At 38.1% G+C, this 23,302-nt stretch overlaps 1 protein-coding gene and 1 non-coding gene across 2 annotated transcripts in view; one reads left to right on the plus strand and one right to left on the minus strand.

Moving 5' to 3' along the window:
- The window catches only part of LOC125225668, a 213,004-nt gene that overhangs the window by 147,977 nt on the left and 41,725 nt on the right, over positions 1-23,302 (plus strand). The gene's annotated exons all lie outside the window — the stretch shown is intronic.
- On the minus strand, positions 9,987-10,059 carry Trnan-auu. The gene has a single exon. It is a non-coding gene; the product is annotated as a tRNA-Asn (tRNA).

Here is a 23,302-nt window from a genome sequence, read left to right on the forward strand (position 1 = left end):
CGTTTACTTCTTTCATCCGTAAGCCTTCGTTCTTCTAACTCAAGCCTTTTAGAAAACTTTGCTCATTTTAATATCGGCGTATTTTTCCCAGCAGATTCCGAAATATCATTTCACTGAAACAAACTTTCACAATTTCTTATAACCACGTGACAGTTTTAAATGAAACTGTATTGTTTGGAAAATAAGGTCGGTTTTGTGACTAAAGGGCTACACATACGATGTTGCGAAGTTATCAATTTTGTAACTTTAATTGAAACGCTCTGGTTGGTGTAACTATGCCAGTGGTTTTCAACCTGTTGTTGATAGATATTTGTTTTGTTCCTTTCTAAAGGACCTACATTATAGCTTTGTATTTTTATTACAAAAAGAGGCGAGGAGGAGCTGAGAATGTTCAACAGCAACTTTGCGATAGTGGGTGTCGTATAAAGCGACTAAGAGAAAAAAATAAATTTGGAAAAAAACCTTGACATAGTGGACCGATTTCCATAAATCATGGCTATGGTTATGGTTATGGGCTCCGGTTTCCGCACTTAGCCTCAAAGATGGAGGCCATTGTGCGTGCTGTATTTGCCAGCTAGGGGTCTAGCCAGCCTAACTCCGCCCAGAAGCGCAGGATCCTCCTGGTGTCTCCACAGGCTTCTCGGAGTGACCTCGTCGTTTTGAGGATTTGAGCCCGTTGTGTGTTCACTCCCTCGCATTCCAGGATGACGTGGGCGACCGTTTCTTCGGCCGACAGGCATCCTCGGCATAGAGGGCTGTCGGTCTTACCTATAACATGTAAATGTTTGTTAAGTGGGCAGTGTCCAGTAATGTTGCCTACGATTATTCGTAGCGATGCTCTATTCAGAGTTAGTAGGCGCTTTGTTAAGCGCGCATCCGGGTGTGGCACTACTTCCCGGGAATGTCTACAGGTACTGGTGTTTACCCATTGCTCAGCGTGTTGTGTTCTGGTTTTTTGACACATCCATGACCTGAGTTGACCAAACGGTAAGGGAAGCATCGGGATTGGCCCAGTCGCTTTCCGGTCCGAACCGAACCTTTTCTGGCCAGCTCGTCTGCTGCGTCGTTCCCTAGAGAGCCGCTGTGCCCCTTTATCCATTGTAGCGTGACTAGGTTGTTTGACCCTATCACCTCCAATGCTCGGTGGCACTCTAGTATGAGCCCGGACTGAATGGTCTTACTATCTAGGGCTCGCAGTACTGCAGCGCTGTCAGACACGATGCGTATCTCTTGGTTTGTGATACGTCGCTTAGCTACTGCGTTGGCAGCCTGTATAATGGCGAAACATTCACATTGGTAGATGGAGCTATACTCGTCTAAGGCTGTTGAGATATGCGTGTTTATTTCGGGAGAATACACGCCCGCACCCGACCCTGTCTTGGTTTTAGAACCGTCGGTGTATATGCGTAGTTCGTGTATTCTCGACCAATCGTTTTCCTCCTCAACAAGTTGTATGTTGTATTTTCTGTTGAAGATGTATACTTTGGGTACCCTGTCGTTAGGAGCCATCATTAGTGGTTGGTATTCAATGGCGTTCCTAAGGATCATGGTGTGAGCCCCGTTCGATGCACCCCAGAGGTTGAGTGATTTAAGCCTCACCGCCGCGGAGGCCGCCTCTTGCTGTATGAATAAGTTCAAGGGCGGTAGTCCTAAAAGGACCTCCAGGGCCTCTGAGGGTGTAGTTCGCATGCAGCCCGTGGTAGAAATGCTTGCTAACCTTTGGAAACGCTGCAGTTTATTCTTTGCTGTGGTGAGTTTGGTTCTAGGTTCTAGGCCACCAAACCACAGCGCCGTATGCAATAATAGGCCGTATCACTACAGTATATAACCACATGGTAATTCTTGGGTGAAGGCCCCAGGTCTTACCCAGAAGTCTCTTGCACTGCCAGAATGTGATGCGGGCTTTATCTAGTTTATTTTCAAGATGTTTATTCCATAGCAGTTTGTCATCCAGTGTGATACCTAAATACTTTACCTCTCTGGTAAGTGCTAGTGTCACTCCCTGGAGCTTAGGTAACTGAAGGTTCCTTATACTACGCTTTTTCGTGAACAGTACTAATTCAGTTTTGGATGGATTTACGTATAGTCCCTGCTCCGAGCACCATTGTTCGACGATTTTGAAATCATGGCTAAGAACACTCCCGACTAAGTATTTCAGCTTTCCAACAAAAAAAAAACTAAACCTAAATCGGTTTATCCGTTTAGGAGCTAGGGTGCCACAGACACGTCAAACTTATAATACCCCGTCGTTTTTGCGTCGGGGGTTTACTGATGGCAGCAGACATGCACATGAGCAAGGCCCGCCCATATCCTTCGCGGGCTTTCTGCTCACAAGACCTGTGCGCGCCGCCACCACAAAATGCTCTGTGGTCAGTCCACCGTTTGAGAACCACTGTCCCTGGGCATAATTTAGAGTTAGGCTTAACAGGCAGGGTCACCACCTAGCCCAGACCGATCTTCAAAAAGTTCATCAAATTCTCACGATACAGGCTTTAGCCCCTGGGTCAGTGTTCATCGTTTGAGAGCCACTGGAGCTGGGCGTAATTTAGAGAATTAGGCTTAGCAGGCAGGCTGGCCACCCGGACCGATCTTCAAAACATCGTCAAATTCTCATGATACAGACCTCTGTGACCAGTGTTCACCGTTTGGGAGCCACTGGCGCTGGGCATAATTTAGAGAGTCAAGCAGGGTGACCACCTCGGCCAGACAGACATTCGAAAAATCATCAAATTTTCATGGTACAGACTATATAAAGCCTCTGTGGTCAGTGTCCACCGTTTGAGAACCACTGGGCCTGGGCATAATTTAGAGAGTTAATTACGCAGCCCGCTGCCCGCTGATAGCTGATTAAAATTCAGCACTCGCGTGGCGTATGCAAATCGCAGCTTATTTTGCCACCTGGAGTGTTCACAGGTACATTTCGCAGACAAAAAGTCCGTCAAGCTAGATACTCATATGCACCCAACGTATGCACCGACTTCATTTGAACGAAGAATGCATTTTTGAAATGAATTTTTTAGCACTCCTAAGTAAACCTTGTCGTTTGCACATCGATGAAGCATTGAAGCCATAATACTAAAAAAAATATTCTAAGGGGTATGTTAGTCCCAAGATTTGCTTCACCGTTTATATGTGACGATCAGCGCCACTCCACACACTGCTTAGGGCCACTTGCACCACCGAAAATGGTGAGTTAACCCGAAGTTAACCCACCATTTTATATAGAATTTGACAGTTGACAGCCAATTAACCTTGAGTTAAGAGGGTGGGTGCAAGTGGCCCTTAGAGTCACGACTATGACACGCGTTGTTTTTAACGTTCAACGCTTTAGTAATTTATTTCAAACAATAAATAACTGTTCAGTGGACATTTTTCTCAACATTTGCCCAGTTGACAGTCGCATTAAAGTATGTTTTATCCTCCTCCAAAGTGCGATGAAACATAAACTAAAAATAAAAGAAACGTCATGTCTTGCAAGAATAATGGACCCTTCAGCAAGTCTCTCGACTTTTTTTAGAGGTGTTTCCACAAAAGTAGGTAATATAAAACTTATTTTTCGAGCATTTTTGTTGTCCAGCACAATAGAAATAACATTTACATAATAAAATAAATTTTACTTAACCAAAAATTTACACTTTTGGACAAAAAATTTATAGCAAATAGAAATGTAGGTAATATTGTTGGTAATGTTGATATACTTAATATTTTTAAATATTTGTATTAATAATTTGATTACAGGTGCCGTAGCCGAATGGCACTTCTGCGACGCGGAACGAAAAGCCGCGAAAGGTAGTCTGGCTCTGTCGCGCCAACACGCAAGAGCGATAGAGATAGATATATACGAGCGTTTCGTTTCGTGAGCGTTTCGTGAGCGTTTGTGCCATTCGCCTATTTCGCGCACACAGATTTTATGTTTTATCAAGGGCGGCTCACTCCGCGATACTATCGCCGCGCTACAAGTACATCCTGGCGGCCGCGAGTTCGCGGCCTGCTCAGGGGTGGCGCGCGTTCTCACCGAATGCATGTTCGCACTTTCTATTGTTACTTTACGTCGCGAGGTTTTTTTAGCGATGTTCGCGTGTGGAATGGCTAATAATACTTATATACTTAAATAGACATATTGAATAAAATAAATACCATAGGACATTCTTACACAGATCGACTACTGATTAAGTCCCACGGAAAAGTTCAATAAGGCTTGTGATGTTGGAACTTGAACAAAAATATATAAATACAGTATATATACCTAGAAAGTACCCAAGACTTGAATATAATAGTATAACATTTTATGTGAGTATTAATTCGTTTTAATCCATAGGTAACCCTATCACCGGACGCCGCGCACGTGCGGCTCGTTTCTTTGTAAGAATTTTGTAGGTATTTAAAACGGCGGCATTTCGTGAACATCAAAGCAGTGGGCCTTCTGTACTTGTACTATTATATATTCTGTGGTTTTATTTTATTTTATTTTATTTATTTCTTTATTTTACATATCAGCACTTACAGATAGACCTTACTTACTTTTTCTTTTTAGGCGTATTGTTTGAATTTATGTGTCTTCATTGAGTAGGTGTTGAGGGCACGAATTCATGGTTTTCAGTTCAACAATGTAGCAGTATAGAAACAAAGTTAAAGGATGCGACCTCTTTACAAACAGAATATACAAAGTTCACAACAAATCGTTCAAAGCAGATTGCTTCCCGCAATTTTACCATTTATCAGTGACAAACTTCAGTGCAGTGTCGCTTTTAAAATAAAATAAAATATCGGGTACATGTCGGCCTAGCCAAAGTGGCAATCGTTAGCGATACTGGCAATCGAAACGCAGTCTGACTCTGTCGCGCCACTACAGGAGAGCTATAGCGAATAAAGAATTGATACGAATGATACGATACGCTTAAGGTCTTCCCAAACATATTGACGCGGAATTTTTTCGCCGGCCAAAACTCGCCCGTAGTATGAACATGAGAACTTACAGTACCAGGCGATAATGAATGAACAGTTTTTCGTCTTCGTAGAGCGTTGTCTCTTTCTTGCTTATGTGACGTTAATTGTCTCTTTCTAAAAGCCCATGTGCATTCTTTATCGCCGTTTACTGTACAGCTGCGCTCAACGACGACGACGCCTAAGCGTCTTCATGCTAACTAGCGATATTTGTTCAGCTAGAACCGTTCTCGCGTCGATAGGTTTGGGAAAACCCTCACGAAACGTGAGCGATTAAATTGTAACGTTAGCTAGGTACCCTGTCGAGAAAATAAGGAAAGCGGGCGCAGCCGGTTACAGGGAAATAAAAAGGATTTGCTACACGTTGCTTGTAGCATGCGCTGTACTTGGGTACCTATCCAACTATTAGTAGTTTTTTGACGAAACCTTAGGTGGATGAACACTCTGTTACATGACGAAGCCTGCGCTGTGGATCTAAACGTATATATTTTTTAATGATTTCTTTTGTTCAATAAATTACTTCTCGTATAGTATCATAGTAACTTTAATTCTTAACGGATCGTCTGGGCAGGCCATGTCTGACGTATGCACTAACATATGTGGGCTGAAATAGTCACGGTTTGGGTGCCGCAAGACGGGCGAGGATCTGAGGCCTACACTGAGAGAAATTTGCATTGTGAATTTAACAAGTTCGACTTGTTGCGGTTTATCCGTTTGAATCAGCCAAACGTATGTTTAAAACAATATGTGTCAGGTTGTTTTTATAAAATCGACTTGTTGATTCAAATATTTGCCGATTCAAATGACAAGTAGCTTGTTGTTTGAACCAAAGAGCACGTAGGCGCTATTTTAACCAAAAAACTTGTTGAACGAACATGAAAACTGGTTGTATTTTCTCTCAGTGTATGCAGAAATAGCGGGATGACCTGTGTGCGTAGCCGAATGCACTAAGCGCTCTCGAAACGTTCACGATGATATTTCTTTCGTAGCTATCTATTTCTATCGCTCTTGCGTATTGGCGCGACAGAGCCAGACTACATTTCTGCGGCGTTTCGGTGGCGTATCGCGTCGCAGAAAATGCCATTCGGGTACGAGACCTGGACGTGTATCTCAGCGACTGGCCGGAAATCGCTCATAACCGAGACGAGTGGGAATCAAAGGCTATTAATTAAAGCGTCACCAAAAATATATGACTATTGTCAGGAGGGCGCTATTACTCTGATGTATGGGGTGACAGTTCACTTTAGTATGAAGAAAATAGTTGTAATGAAATTCCGCAACATGGCGCGTAATCATATATTTGTGGTCAGGCTTTAATTAGGCTTGTGTCGTTCACGAACTATGAACTGTTAGGAATAAAATCACATCAATGACCGAAATGAACTGAATCTTTCCGTGGTCTGAGGATCGGTCTTTGCTCATTTAGTTCAGTATAAGATCGGCGAGCGCGAGCGGTTTGGATCGAGAACGAATGTGAGACTGCGCCGACCGAGAGCGAGAGCTACTTAGCAGAGCAACAAAAAACGTCAAGTTTTCATATTGAACTTCGTTTACTTACAACCTTTCGGCCCGGAATGTTCCTATCTGTGGACTATTCGTATAACTTTGACACTATTCGGTCCCATTCGTTCTGATCTTTCCGACCGCAGTGGTCGCTGGTCTGGCTGAACTAAATAAGCAAAAGACCTAAAAGAGCGAACTAGTTCGTGGGAGCGATTGAACGAGATCGGAAGCGCTCCGATCAACGAACGAAACGGCACAAGCCTAGCTTTAATATTTTTTTTGTTGTGATATAATATGTGTTATATCTATATATAATTATTACATATATCAACTCACACCTGCTTTACCAGAAGGGTAAAGGCAGAACATGAACTGCCAAACAATACCCAAGACAAAAGTCTAACGACAAATCCCGTATATGGGCCAAGTAGCATAAGTGTAAATATAATTGTAATTTAAAGCCTGACAAGATTTTATTTGACCCTGAAGAAGTGTCGCTACAAAACGTTTTCATATGGCAATAAAGTGCGGACGTCATATATAATGGGGACAGTGTGTACTGGTCTCGCGTTAATATTTGTAGAAAACTAAAACATGGTTTTAGACAACAAAAATGTATTAAGCAAGGTTTGAATACTCGCACAGCCTAAAATACACATGAATCTTGTGCCTGCATCGAAGTCGTCAATGTTTATTTTCTTTTTGCGTGAGACCTTGTTTTGTACTGGTAGCAATGATGGAACAGCCTCCTTATTTCTATAAATATTTTTCACGGCAGAGCTACAGACACCTTAAATAAGAACAAAAAATATATTAAGCTTAATCGAAACCAACTAATCAATACAGGAGAACCGCACTATAAACCGTCAGTACCGGACATGTCAACAACCGATTTCGGAACATTATCATCGAAATGCTGTGAAATCCTTCATCCTTTTTTGTTGTTATTCATTTTTCACATTAAGTATAATTATTTTCACTTTTTCAATATTATTTTGGGCATATTTGCGATGAAACCGTTAGGAAATTTAAAATCTTTTCTTCTTGTTTATATCACTGACATTCGATGGCTTTCGATGACGGGTGTCAAATAGTAATCCTTGCCAGTAAAAGAAATTAGTTCTGCTGAAAATCCGCAACGTGGCGAGGGTCAAATAAAAACTTGTCAGGCTATAGTTGACATTTTAATTAATTTTTCATTTATTTTGTTTTAAATTTACTTCTAATTTAATTTATTTTACATCTAATTTAATTTAATTTTCCCCTCACTAGCTCGGAAACACGTGTTTTGTCCTTTAATACCAGCGGGTAAAAACGCATTCTATCCACTAGTGGGTAAAGTAATTTGACCTTGAATAAAGTCAAATCAACTGTTTAAAATTGATAAAAGTAGGTGAATCTAGTAATAAAGATGATTTACCACCTGTGGAAGCAGTGATAAACGCATTTTTTGCGTTGTAATATCCTCGCTAAAGTGAGGGGAAAAGTTTTGTGTTACACTCGGGTGCAAATGTATTTTACTTCTCGTGTGTTAAAAAACTCGCAAGTTCAAGATTCTATTCTCGAACCACTCGCTTCGTTCGTGGTTTAACTATAGAATCCTTTAACTTGCTCGTTTTTCAATTCCACACTCGGCGTTGAAATACATCTTTGCCCCCTTGTATAACAAATAACTATTTACAATTCATTTTAATTTAATTTGTTTGTGTTATTTATTGTATTTTAATATGGCCTCAAGAATGGGTGGTCTGTGTCTGAAATAAATGATATTTTATTTTATTTTTTTAAATCAGGATTTCATGATAATATTGCAAAAATGGTTAACCAATATAATTACAGTAAGTATGTCCGCCTAGTTACTACGATAAGCGCTGGTGGCCTATCGGTAAGAGCGTGCGACTTTCAATCCCCAGGTCACGACGAACCCCGGCTTGTATCAAAGTTTTTCGGGACTTATGTGCGAAATGTTATTTATAGGTGGTGGAAGTAACGGGAGGGGAAAACCGAAAAAGAGGTGGATGGACTGTGTGAGACATGATATGGAACTAAAACAAGTTAATGATGAGATGACGAGTGACAGAGATGTATGGAAGAGAAAGACATGCTGCGCCGACCCCAAGTGACTGGGATAAGGGCAAGAGAATGATGATGATGTGCGAAATGTTATTTGATATTTACCAGTCGCTTTTCGGTGAAGGAAAACACCGTGAGGAAACCGGACTTATCCCAATAAGGCCTAGTTACCCTTTGAAAGTCAGGTGGCAGTCGCTTTCGTAAAACTAGTGACTACGCCAAATCTTGGGATTAGTTGTCACAGCGGACCACAGGTTCCCATAAGCTGTGGAGAATACCGGGATAATGCAAGGAGGATGATGATTGCATTCGTATCAACAAAAATGGTTTCCCAATATAATTACAGTAAATATCCGACTGCTACGGATTCCACGGGCTACCCCACTTAGGCATAATCCCCCAAAAAGGGGATAAAGCCAGATGGATAATACACTCAAGAGCGAATGAAAACGGGTTCGATGGAGATTATCGCACACTAAATCATACGTTTTTGTGGGTGCGATGTATTAAACTGATTTAAGTAGTAGTTTGGCTTAAACATATCCGAAACAGAATAATAAAATATATAAATAATAATTCATACAACGTTTTTCATCATACCTACTTGCAATAAAAAAATATGTAAAAATAAATATGATTAATGTCATAAGTCATAACCCTCAATTTCACACAAATTAAATTAAATCTTTAAAAAAAACATGCATACCTACATACAATCACACCCTCATCCCATAAAGGGGTAGGCAGAGCACATGAACTACTCAAGCTTCAGTGCGACTCCAAAAATCATAATAGGCCGGTATGGGGATACTTTACAATATTGATGAGCACACATACGGGGAAATTTAATTCTATTCATATTTTTATCATTGTTGAAACATTATACTAAAATGAAAAATGAAATTTCTGTGCAAGCTACATTTTATTTCAGGAAATGCTGTCAGTCAGTTACAGATGAAATAAAACAGGTGCATTAATTGCAGGTTGCAACATCTGGAATTCTGGGTGCACACGTTGTAAACTGATTTCAAAATGTAAAAATGACATGTAATATTCTAAATCATCATCATCATCATTCGCCTGCCCTTATCCCATTCATTTGGGGTCGGCGCAGCATGTCTTCCGCTTCCATACCTCCCTATCATCCGTCATTTCATCATTCACTTGCTTTCGCTTCATATCATCTCTCACGCAATCCATCCACCTTTTCCTCGGTTTTCCTCTCCCGTTACTTCCTTCCACACTCATTCGCAATGCCTATTGTGAATAAAAAATACGAATATATTTCAAAATGTAAAAATGACGTAATATTCTAAATATTGTGAATAAAAAATATTCATTGCCTGTTCATACTATTCAACAAGGAAATATTGTAGGATGGATTTCAAATTTTTAACTTCTGATTAGCAGAAACGTCTGCAATCGATGCCACTAGGCTTAAAATAAATTTAAAAGTGGAAAATGTCTGCCTTGGGTGAGACTTGAACTCACGGCCTCTGGATCAATACTCCAGCGCTCTGCCAACTGAGCCACCAAGACTTCAACCAATGGATTTCAAAGGCAAAAAATCAAAGATGGCGGCTTGAATATATGGGACTAGCTTTTTCCCGCGGCTTCGCCCGCGTACCAATCTAATCTTGTTTTCTCATACAAAATTTGGACCCCTATTTCACTCCCTTAGGAGGTGAATTTCGTAAAATCCTTTCATAGTGCTCTTCTACACCTTATAAGGAACCTAAGTGCCAAATTTGGAATCTCTAGGACCAGCGCTTTCGGCTGTGCGTTGATATGTCAGTCAGTCAGTCAGTTTTTTCTTTTATATATTTAAATATCGGTCCTACATCCGATATCGGATCGGATAATGTGAAAACGCACTCACAATGCTACTTATCAACCTACAAATAGGCTCATAATTGTCAGTGTCAAGTGTCAATGTCACAGTGGTGAAGTACCTCACTAGTGTGCATTGTGTACAGCGTAAACCATCAATAACCACAACATTATAATTTTGAAAAAAAAAACCCGACGTAGTACGAGACGCTTTTCATGAAACATGGCTAAGAACACTCTCGACTACTTCAGCTTTCAAACAAAAAAAAATTTAATAGGTTCATTCGTTCGGGAGGTACGATGCCACAGACATGACGCTCAGAACAAGACAGACACGTCAAACTTATAACACCCCGTGCCGTCATTTTTTGCGTTGGGGGTTAAAAATCCCCGTTATTAAAAAAAGTTAAACAATAATCTTTCAAGTAGGTATTGAGAAGAAGCACGTTTCAATTAACAACCAATATTTATTACTTCTTGTGTTTGCTTTCAATTCAATTTCTAACAGATCCGATATTGGCCCAGGTCCTTAGCCAAGAGCACTATCGTTGACGTTTCATAACGTATTAAAACATATCCTCTATCGCGCTCTTTCGTATTGACACGACAGAGAGATAGTTGCGTAACGTTTGTTACGAAGTGTCGGCGACAAATTAAATTATTTTCTGATAAAGATTAAATTAAAAATATAAAAAATCCCGACATAAACATTTAAAAACTAGAAAAAAGCTGAACCGATTTTGGTAAAACATGTCTAAAAACGATCGCTGGGAAACCATCTTTCAAACAAAATACGGTTTAGGAGCTATGGTGCCACAGACATACATACAGCGTATCGATCGATATAACTTTTTTTGATATATTTTTAGTCGTTATAACGATCATTTGATATAATTATTGAATCATATAACAACAAATAATATACTAACAAATTGTATAATTCTTATTTAATATAATGATCATTTTTTCGAATAACATTTATTATAACATACTTTGAGTATAATGCTTATTTCCGATAATAAACAAATTGTATAACACAAATTCTTTCTAAAGCACAGTTAGAATAACAAGAAAATGTACAATAAATTAAATCCATCACTTACCAGAAAAGTAAATTAGGTTAGAACTGTGACCCCTACACAGAACGCGCTGCTACCAGAAAAATAGGTTAGGTTAGGTTAGAACTGTGACCCTTAAACATAGGTACTGCTATCAGAAAAGTAGGTTAGGTTAGGTTAGAACTGTGATCCCTTCAAAAAAGAATAAAATTAATTCATGAAATATTTTATACTGTTTGCTAGTTATATTATACTAGTCGTATATCAATAGATAGTTATACCATATAACGGTTATTATAAATAAGTGTTATACGAAATAATGATTATACAAAATAAAAATAGATATTTTGTGGTTATACCAAATGTTAATTATGTCAAATGAGTAATTATATCCTTTAAATATATACCAAATGTTGTTATATCAAATGTTACTATACCAAAAAAAGTTATACCAATCATTACACACCCACTCACAAAGCGGTCAAACTTATTAACGCCGTAGGTTATTAAGATTGATATTATAGTAGGTTATTATGCAACGTAGGGGAAAAATAATTTGATTTGTTTTATGCATCTAACAGAGCTGGCAGCTACTTCGGTCAGAGATTAAGTCTAGCTATCCAAAGAGGTAACGCTGCCAGCCTTCTGGGCACCATAACAAATAGTGACGACTTAGGGAGTATTTTTTATTTTTAAGTTAGTACATAGTTCAGTTTATTTAGTATTCCTCTAATAAAATGTGCTCTTGGCTAAAGGCCCTGATATTGACCCGTTGGCAGCCTACACAACAAGCCCGCAATCCCCAGTGGCGGCCTTGGCCAGAAATTAACATGTTCCGCAAACTCCAAGTGTTTGCTCGAATCGAAAAGGCCGGCAGGGACGTTCCAACTTCACAAATTGAGCTGGATTTCGCCTTTGGACCTATTTGAATCTAGATGTTAGTAGTTCTTGTTAAAATTGCTCTTGTGCGGTGACGGGTTAAGAATTTCACTACCCCTTTTCTATCCAGGGTGCGTAGCCGAATGGCACAAACGCTCACGAAACGAAACGCTCGTAGATATCTATCTCTATCGTTCGCGCGTATTGGCGAGACAGAGCCAGACTACCTTTCGTGGCGTTTCGTTTTCGTTTCGCGTCGCAGAAATGCCATTCGGCTACGGGGCCTGGTATATTTGAAACGAAAAGGGAAGAATCCAAGAAATTCAGTGAACACTTATCACTAAGTGCTAATAAGGCAAAAGGAAATGGCACTAAGAATTTCTCACAGAAAATAATGCCTATAAAAAATTACAACGGACTTGAACCAAAGCTGGTACGATTAACAAAAAAAAAAAAAAATGTTTTTTTTTTTTTATAGTTTTATTTATTTATATCGATATAACAGGAAGACACAAAGTCAGTACTTATAGTTCATAATAAGAGTTTGCCAACTTTTTAAATGTGTTTTAATTAACTGACTCCAAGTAATACCTCAAACCTTGAGGCATTCTAGTATCAAATTAAATTATCAATTAAATTTAATAATATCAAAATTATCTCTTAAATAACAAATAACATACCAGCTTCAGTTTCGGTTTCAAACGGATCGCATTCTGATCAAATTTCTAGCGAATCAATTCCACCCCACGGTCAGAAATCCACTAAAATAATTTTACATTTTGCTATCAAAACGTGTATGGAATGTTGTTAACTACAGAGCTTTCAATAGATATACGGTGTAATTTGATGTCAGATTGTACATAACCGGATTAATCAACTGCTTCAAACAGATATCGACATTTTATTCGATGGAAATTATAAACAGACATCGGAATACAGGGAGCGAAATAGTATGAGATAGTACACGTTAAAGTTTCGTGAGACATATTCAAATAATTAATGGATAGCTACGGTTGTACTCACGTTATTATATCGCTATTGCTGCGACATGTTTCGGGCCAATTTGGAGGCCCCTCTTCAGGCATATAGGAGTTCACGCGGCGGCTAAACTCCGTGGACGTCCCGTGAAATTGGCCCGAAACATGTCGCAGCAATAGCGATATAATAGCGTGAGTACAACTCTGTTGTTTTTATAGAGGGGGTAGAGCAGGGAGAATTTTCAGAATCTGTCAAATTACCCCATTACACACACAAACACCCTTCACTCACACTACCTCAATTTACTGTGAAAGGTCAGTGACCCTTAATTTTTTTCAAGAGTGTTATTTTGAGTTTGTAGTCAACTACTGACCTCCTTTGAGAAATTAAAACTGTAAAAAAGGTAGCATACAAGAAGACAGAGAAAAAATACGCATCATCTAGCTTTCCTTCTCTGTTCATGTCTCATGTGACTTAAATTTACCTAAATATGTAGATAACGTTCCTTATTCAATTGATTGTTTATCTAGGTGTATTTCAAATTACTTTGCACTTCATTTTGCGTTACTTTTCTATACTTAGATTAAAAATCGTCAGCCTGCCTATCCCCGCAAACATTATTCAAAGACGTGTGTGAAGGGCTAAAGGCCGATACCTCCAGGCAGACAATTATGGTCGCGTGATAAATGATAAACCATCAGCCCTATCACACTATTTGTAAGTGCGATAGGGACGGCCCGATGTTATACCATTTATCGCGCGACCATGATTGCCCTGCCGGTCTTCGGAGGCCTGTGCTGTGCATTACGTATATGCGGGGTGTATTAAAGACTAACAGATAGGTACTTTATTCTTTTTGGTCGTTAGGTTTTTTATCAATTTATCATTTATTTTGATACAAAAATAAAGTATGTGTATAAAATAAAAACCTAATGAATAGAGTACAGCTAGCAGCAGTCATGTCAGAGACACAAAGAAAGACAGGGAATATCGACGCATATCTTATCTTATCCAATACTGCCATCGGCATCTGCATCAGACTCTTGATCTTACCCAATTTCCGAGTCCCTTCTCTTAATTTCAGTTCCTTGAGTTGAAAATGTTGAAACTCATACTTAGTATTAAATAAACCACAAATACATATAAAAATCACAATATAATTTTAAATTATGGCTTAGGCCCTGTACCAGTTGCAGTCGCCACGTCTGTAAAGCCCCTTGTAGTTTCTTTTAAATGGAAAAATACCTAGATGTCATGTCATACACATCTGTGATGTAACTGAAAATTAAAAAACATCGCTTAGAGATAAGGTTCAAATTAGCATGGCAAAAAATACAGTGCAGTCAAAATACCATCAAAATACGAAAAAGCATATGTCAATGTCAATATCACTGCCGTATGCCGTATTTCAGGCCATAAGGGCTGTTTTCTCAAATATGAAAAAATCTCAAAAGCAGAACTTTAAATAGTATTTTATGCAACAGGCGTTTAAAGGAGATCAAAAAAGACGAGTGGCGTGGGTAACAATTTGAGGCGAAGTCGAAAATTGTTATTAAGACGCCACGAGTATTTTTTGACTCAGTTAAACACCGTTGCATACAATACTTTTTCTACGACCATGCACTTAGTTGTTAATAGGTTTCTCGAATAACTTTCGTGAAATTCACACTGTTTCCTGTATTTTGACGCAAAGGTTTGCACTGTCAGCTCAGCTGCCCAAAGCCTTCCGCGCACGCGCGCCGTATCGTTATAAGGCGTTGCCATGGTTACAGAGCCAAACAATGCGTTTTCAGTTTTTTCGATACTGCGCGCATGCGCGGAAAGCCGGCGGACACTGGCTTTGGGGAATAGACTTTTATGTAGGGTTTTAAAGATCTATGCACGACCCTGTAAATGACGAATAATAGTTCGGGAGTAGAAAAAAGACTTTCTAGGAAAATTATTTTGAACTTGATAGGTAGAACAATTTTTAAAAGTTGTACAAAAAAAATCTGAACTAAGTTTGTAACTATATGAAAAGCATTTTTTATCTTAGATTGCATATTTTATATACATATTATCGTAACGAATTTTCTTTCAAATAAAAAGAGAATTATTAGAATAGGTTGACGGTGTCTACCGTAAACTGGGGTTACATTGACCAATTTGGGAATTTAAACGTAACGTAACTAAGGAAGAAAAAAATGGGACCATCAACTTTTTCAGTCTTTTCCTGCTAAAAAGCTAACAAGGTAACAAAATAAGTGATATCAGGATTATTGTTTTCTGTCACAATGCCTGCACGTATGAAATGTTTCTTTTTAACCCAGTGGTTGACTGGTAGAGAATGCCTTAAGGCATTATGTCCACCATTTGTACTTATTTTTTTATGTGCAATAAGGAATAAATAAATAAATAAAATAATGTACGCAGAAAAAAACGATGTGATCAAACATAAACTGACATTGGGGTTACTTTGATACACTATATATTTTTTTTAATGATAATCGAATGTAATCCCTTACAAAAGTATTTTATGTCAAGAAAAGATAAAAAAAAATGGTTCGCAGTCAAATATTACAACTCTTTAACGCTATTTTGGGGTTACTTTGATCAAGAATAAAAATTAACATCTTCGAAAAACCAACTTTTTTTGCAATTATTTCAATATTTATCACAAGAAGCGATCAAATTATCAGCCTCAACAAGTACCGTGACAAAATCAGACAATAATTAACTATGTGTCATTATGGTCAATGTTACCCCATGCAAGTGATCAAAGACACCCCACAGAGTAAATCATTACTTAGTAGTAAATACCTAGTTTGACTTTATGATACAAAATTCAATACAATGGTATAGCTAAACACATTTCTGGCAACCTAATATTCACTGTGAACCTTTTACTTTAATACCCACTACGTTAGTTTATAAGTTTATTTAAACATGAAAAATAGCAATAAACTATGCTTATATTTTGACACGTTATCCGCACTGCCCACGACCATACTTACTTATTCACCGCGTCAGAGCACCATCTAACTATAAAGGTTGGTTAAGGGTTATCATAATATGTGTAGATTTCATTACCGACCACTCATAACATATTTAATCCTTATTTTTTGGTAAAATAAATATAATACGCTCGTGACAGGTCATATTTTGTTCGCAATCCGAAAGAGTCAACCCTTTTCCCTATTCACCCCCTTCCCGACCCTATTCACTCCAACGTTAGGGTGAGCGAAAATTACTAAATAAAACGACATATTTTCAAAGACAAACCGAAGTTCACACTGCCGGAAGATTTTTTTGTGTAAAAAATTAGCATGGCACATATAAAAAAACGGCTATCGACGTTCAAAAGTCGGTTTTGGCCCAATTCACCATAAATTACGTTAGTTATACCCGTTCCGACCCCATGAACCCAAAATCTTCAGAAAACGATGTACTATGTAGCCCAATTTTATTTGGTATTTTGGAGGTAACTAGTAAAAATAATTTAGTTTTACAATTGTGCGAAAATAAATTCTCATCTGGCCGGTTTTTTTAACCTGGCCTGGTGGCCTAGTGGTAATAACGTTAGCTGCGTAAGCTGAAGACCCGGATTCGATTCCCGGCTCAGCCACCGTGGGCCTTGTCGTTTTTTCTTTCGTGTATGATATCTATTTCAATATATGTATGTATGTATGTGAACACTTTATTGTACATAAGACAAGTTAGGACATAAAAATACAGTATAGTTATGATGTACAAAGGCGAACTTATCCCTATAAGGGATCTCTTCCAACCTTTGAGCGAATTGAAAATGTATTATTTATATAAACTTGAAAAAGAACAAATCAAAAATGATTCAATAAAATAATTTTATTTCTTCCCTAGTTGTATAGTTTCATACTTATGATTTTTATTTTAAAGTAATCCGTCTATATTATAGCAACCATGGGTGATTTTTGCGGACTTAAGTAGAAACGTGGAGGTAGACAGAAGTGTGATTAACATTTCTAAGTGTTAATTTCTTGTATCTAGTCTAACTACGAAGCAATACATTGACGTATAAATTGCGTCCATATACAGAGAGGTCATTCATAAAAATACCACTTTAGGTAAGTTATTGTATACAATGTGACAAGCATTGACCACACATCCCAATTCACCCCTCTTCCGACCCTAATCAGCCCCTTCGTAAACCTATTCACCCCCTTTGCGACCCGATTCCCCCCATTCCTGATCCCATTCACCCCTCAGCCGCGGATATTTATTCATCCCGTAAAAATTTCCCAACACAGTTGCATTGCTTTCTTCATGAAAACCATTATAAAAATGAAAATATGTCTTATGATTTTCTGTTATACATAAACTTTAGAAGTGTATACACATTCAAAAGGATAATGAACGATTAAAATGAGTAAAAATCCAATAAATTTGAACGTCAACTTTGACAGACATGAAACTGTAAATAAAAATGTGTGGCTTGCACATTTTCACTGTAATTTTAAATATGTAACACATTTTTTTTAGTAACATATTGTGTATAATACTTTTCATTCAACAGATAACTGTTATTGGCCTAAGACTATGTAAAAATACCTATGTAAGTTGAATATTTACGGCTGTTGTCCTAAATACCAATAATAATAATAAAAAAAAACATAATATATTATTTTCCTACTTTGATTGCGGAAAATAGAAGGAATATGTCAAGAAATATAATAACATTATATACCCCCGGAACCCTTTTCACCCCAAATTACGGTATTTATTAAATTGTCAAGAGTGAACAGGCATCTTCTGGGCGAGCTCACTCCATCGTAGGCCACGTCTTTGCCTTTGGCTAGTCTGTGGTCAAGAGTAAGCCCATTTATAATTTAAAAAAAAAAAAAAACCGGCCAAGAGCGTGTCGGGCCACGCTCAGTGTAGGGTTCCGTAGTTTTCCGTATTTTTCTCAAAAACTACTGAACCTATCAAGTTCAAAACAATTTTCCTAGAAAGTTTTTATAAAGTTCTACTATTGTGATTTTTTTCATATTTTTTGAACGTAGGGTTCAAAAGTTAGAGGGGGGGGGGGGACGCACTTTTTTTTTCCTTTACAAGCGATTATTTCCGAAACTATTAATATTATCAAAAAACGATCTTAGTAAACCCTTTTTCATTTTTAAATACCTATCCAACAATATATCACACGTTGGGGTTGGAATTAAAAAAAATCTCAGCCCCCACCCTAATAAAACATTTTTTTTTCATTTTTTATTTTTGCACTTTGTTGGCGTGATTGATATACATATTGGTACCAAATTTCAGCTTTCTAGTGCTTACGGTTACTGAGATTATCCGCGGACGGACGGACGGACGGACGGACGGACGGACGGACGGACGGACGGACAGACAGACATGGCGAAACTATAAGGGTTCCTAGTTGACTACGGAACCCTAAAAATTGTCATTATGTAAAATGTCGGAAACTACGAAACCCTACATTGACGCGCTCTTGGTCGATTTTTCGTCTTAATGCTATGTAAGAGATAATAAAAAATTACACCTCCCAATTTATAATAAGTTTTTTTTGCAAAAAAAATATTTATTGCTCTCCGAGACATTTTTAAAAACCCCTGACTCAATGGGTATACGACGTTTCATAACAGAGTTCCTATGATCACCTTTCTGCTCCATCATCAGATTAGCTCCATGATACCATAATATTGCATTGTCACTTGATTTACATAGGTGTGCAAAATTTCAGCTCAATTGGAAACCGGAAAGTGGGTCAAATTTAGCTTCTACGTTTTGACTCAAACTAACATACCTACTAACAAGGCAAGTTGAATAAAAGCTTGTATAAAGGCTCGTTTTCGTGAACTGTCAAATCACCTCATACAATTTACGGCTGTAAGGCAACCAGGTAGGGTTTATTATTGCACTTTAATTACATATTAATGATTTCTAGCCCGTAAGATATATATTTGCTTTAACAATGGATAGATATTTATGCGGGTGAAAGTGTAATTTAGGTTTTTATAAAGAATCAAATATTTTTAAGCGACCCGATCAGATATGTATGCGGATAAGGACCCTCCCACATCTACCGTCTTGCGATCGTAGCGTCGGGCCAACTGTATGGCTAAGCCGCGCTGACGCGGCGTCTTTTTCCATACAGTTGGCCCGACGCTATACGCTCGCGAGACGCTAGAAAGAGAGACGATGTTTTTGCCGGTCACGGAGCATCACAAATTTTTGCCGGGAACATGTCGTCATATACTTATGTTATGGCCCACTATAGAAAATCAGATATTTTTGCACGGCTGTTCATAGTCATTTATGCTGGTCACCAGCTGGTGTTCCATGAATATTTGGTTTAGTTGAGTGGAGAAGTGCCATTCAAAACAAGCGCTTTGTAAACAACGATGTATTTAGGTGATTTATAATTATTATTGTTTTCAACTTACGGTTACGTGTTCGCGGTATGCACAGAGTAAATCTTTAATGAAATTGAGTCATTTTTTTATATACACAATTAAATTTGAACCAGAAGCACTATACCTATACCCGCTCGCATTCCCCTTTTTTCTATTCTAAGTAAGAATCGATTAATACGTATCTGAATATGTATGAATAAATTAAATTGTAATTGTTTACATACAACCTGTGAAGTTTGGTTGACAAAATTTGACGTAGGTACTGTCATATATATTTTTAAAATGACGTACTGTTAATACCAGCGTAATGAAAATGTATTCCAATGAGTAAAACAAAACATTAAACTTTTTTCAATTTAACCGAACTAGAATGAAATCATTTATACTCATTCGGTTGTGTTCGTTATTTTCTTTGATAATGTGATATATTTTTATTTATTTTTTATGCACAAGCCATGCACCTTTAAATTTTAAATGAGATTGGATCTCCACCTGACATATTTGATTTACCCTATTTATTTTGAGCACAGTTTTACACTGGTATGGTTTTTCGTGTACGTACACTATTTTCTGTCAAAATATTTGTCAAATTTAATTGTCAACGCGGAGCGACCGGCGACACGTCTGCCTCCGACGAGCCGCTCACGGCATCTAATCGAAAGGAGAATTCTGACAGCAATGGCGAATGTATGGAAATTTTACGATAGTTTAAATTTAAGGTAAAATTTCTTTGTTGCCTTTGAGAGGAAAAATATAAAAAACCTCAAAACTTCTAGTCCATTTATCTGGCTTTTAGAATCACTTAATGTTATAACTAAAGTATTGAATTTTTTTAACAAAGTTTACTAAACGGCGACATACGTTTTTCTCATTTTAGGTCAACTTTGCGTGGGTTTATTTATTATACCTTTAATAATTAGAGATTCTGAATAGTCAAAAGTTGTAGACACACTCTTTAAGATAATAACTCCATTTATTTTATTTCATTTAATTTAGAAATGTGAGCAGCATTTGTTAAACGCCGAATGCACTTTTCGAGGATTTCGTACGACCCCCTCTTAAATCATAATTTTTAAAATGTTAAAATATCGGTTTGTTATAATTATTTAATTGGCCCCACCCGGCATACGGTAGTGTGCGATTGGCTTCTTGTCTAATCGCTCTGACCCTAGCCAACTTCACACCGATTACGCCGTGGCTTGCGTGGACGACGGTCGCGCAAGGGCGATGCACTCAGTTAGGTAGGCGACGTCGATGAACTATTGACGCGACGCGAGAGCCGACCGTCGCGACTGAATTTAAATCGTATCATAGCTCTTCATATATATCGCGTCAAGCCAGACTGAATTTAAATCGCCATATAGCGTCAACGGTTGTCACTTCGGCATGGCCGACTGATGGGTACGTAGCCGAATGGCACAAACGCTCACGAAACGAAACGCTCATAGATATCTATCTATATCGCTCTTGCGTATTAGCGCGACAGAACCAGACCACCTTTCGCGGCGTTTCCGCCTAGGTACAATTTTTTCTTAGAAGTGAGGTCTCAAGCTCCCGCTCCGGAACTTTGATGCTCTATATCTTTGTATTTTTTCATTAATTAGAATTAGCCAAAAATATGTGTTCAGTATTTTTAGACGATCTAACTGACGGACTAAACAGAATGCCATTTTTTATGTAGTCGTCATCCCTAATAGGGATGGCTAAGAAAGTTACGATGTCTGCTGATCAGACAACGTGATGAACCTATTAAGTTGGAACGTGAGGTCATTATCTGATGAACCTATTTTAACTTTCCATATAACGACTGGCAGAAAAACACCAATAAATTAGGAAGTCCGAGAGATGCGTACGACTTTATTCGACAAATAAATATTTCAGCTAGTGACATTAAAATTGTTTTAGCGACTGACGATTGAATTTACTAGTTAATCGAGTCATTTGGCAAACGTGTGAGATTGGCACCATGCAATTGATTTTCGCTCAACAGGTCTTTAAACAAACATTTTTACTGAAAGAAATATTTGAAAAAAGTTTTATAAAAGACTTTGGATGCAATGAACTGGTCTAAATTTGATATTTTGAAGACTAGAAAGTTATAACGTGCCCATTTTTTTACATTTCACTCAGATTACATTGTATTTAGTAATAATTATGCAGGCATATTAAAAAGACTGCAAACTATAACATTTCGTTTCTAAGCGTATTGCCGTATTTCGTTGATACAAATAGGTACAGACAGTCGCCTTCAAGATATATACATATATGGCAGCTGTCAAGATGTGAAGACGTTAGGACGTAAGCAGATATTTTTGATAGAACTACGAATCGATGATTGGATAGTTATGAAGATAATATATTTAAATCGAAAGACACTGATATAATTTTCAAAGTTAATAGTAAGAAGATCGAAACAGTAATTAGCCATGAGTCATGACGCACCAGAACATTCGAAGACTTTTATTCAAACATTTAAATAGTGGTAAACGACATAATATTTTGGTTTACAAAGCTTCCTGATTTTTTCTAACAATTTTGAGCCTCTTCCGCTACGATATATTTAATGGCAACTGGTGCCGTAGCCGAATGGCATTTCTGCGACGCGAAACGAAAACGAAACGCCGCGAAAGGTAGTCTGGCTCTGTCGTGCCAAGACGCAAGAGCGATAGAGATAGATATCTACGAGCGTTTCGTTTCGTGAGCGTTTCGTGGGCGTTTGTGCCATTCGGCTAAGCACCCTGTACACCATTTAGTGAATACGCATACCTATATTGTATATCACCAACTGTCCAAAACAATCCCGAAGACAACCTCGGCCTTACGACTTAGTGAGACGATCATAGACAACATTTATTTTTATTGGAGCGTTTCCGGCAGTTCTCCGGATTTCCCGAGAGACCCTAATATTTTATTAGGATATCTCGGACAAAGCAAGGGGAGTTATTTTTGGATAATATGTTGAAACTGCTGCTTAATTTCATTTTCTCGGTTTCGTCTTAAATAATCGGTCGTGGAATAGACAGATAAGGAAGCATAGTGTTCATCCATACTAATATTATAAATGGAAAGTGTGTGTCTGTTTGTTTGTCCGTCTTTCACGGCAAAACAGAGCTACGAATTGACGTGATTTTTGAAGTGGAGATAGTTGATGGGATGGAGGGTGACATAGGCTACTTTTTGTCTCTTTCTAACGCGAGAGAAGCCGCGTGCAAATGCTAGTTAAGTATAATTTTAATTCGGTTTAAAGACATTTATGGTAAATATGAAGGTGGATGGATACAATGGTAGTGGAAGACCTAAGAAAAGATGGATAGATTGTGCGAACAATGATATGAGAGTGAAAGGTATTAGTATGGAAATGACGGCGGATAGAGAGGAATGGAGGAAGGTGATCTGCTGCGCCGACCCCAAATAATGGGAAAAGGGCAAGGGAATGATGATGATGATGATGATGATGATGAGATTACATTACAGCCTAACAATATTTAAGCACTGACTGTTAATGTGTTGACATTGCTTATTATGTCACTCTCCATCCCTTCAAATATCTTCACTTACAAAATCACGTCAATTCGTTGCTCCGGTTTGCCGTGAAAAACGGACCAACAAACAGACACATACACTTTCCCATTTATAATATTAGTATGG

The sequence above is a fragment of the Leguminivora glycinivorella genome, chromosome 4 (assembly GCF_023078275.1).
Source record: "Leguminivora glycinivorella isolate SPB_JAAS2020 chromosome 4, LegGlyc_1.1, whole genome shotgun sequence".
Lineage (NCBI taxonomy): Eukaryota > Metazoa > Arthropoda > Insecta > Lepidoptera > Tortricidae > Leguminivora > Leguminivora glycinivorella.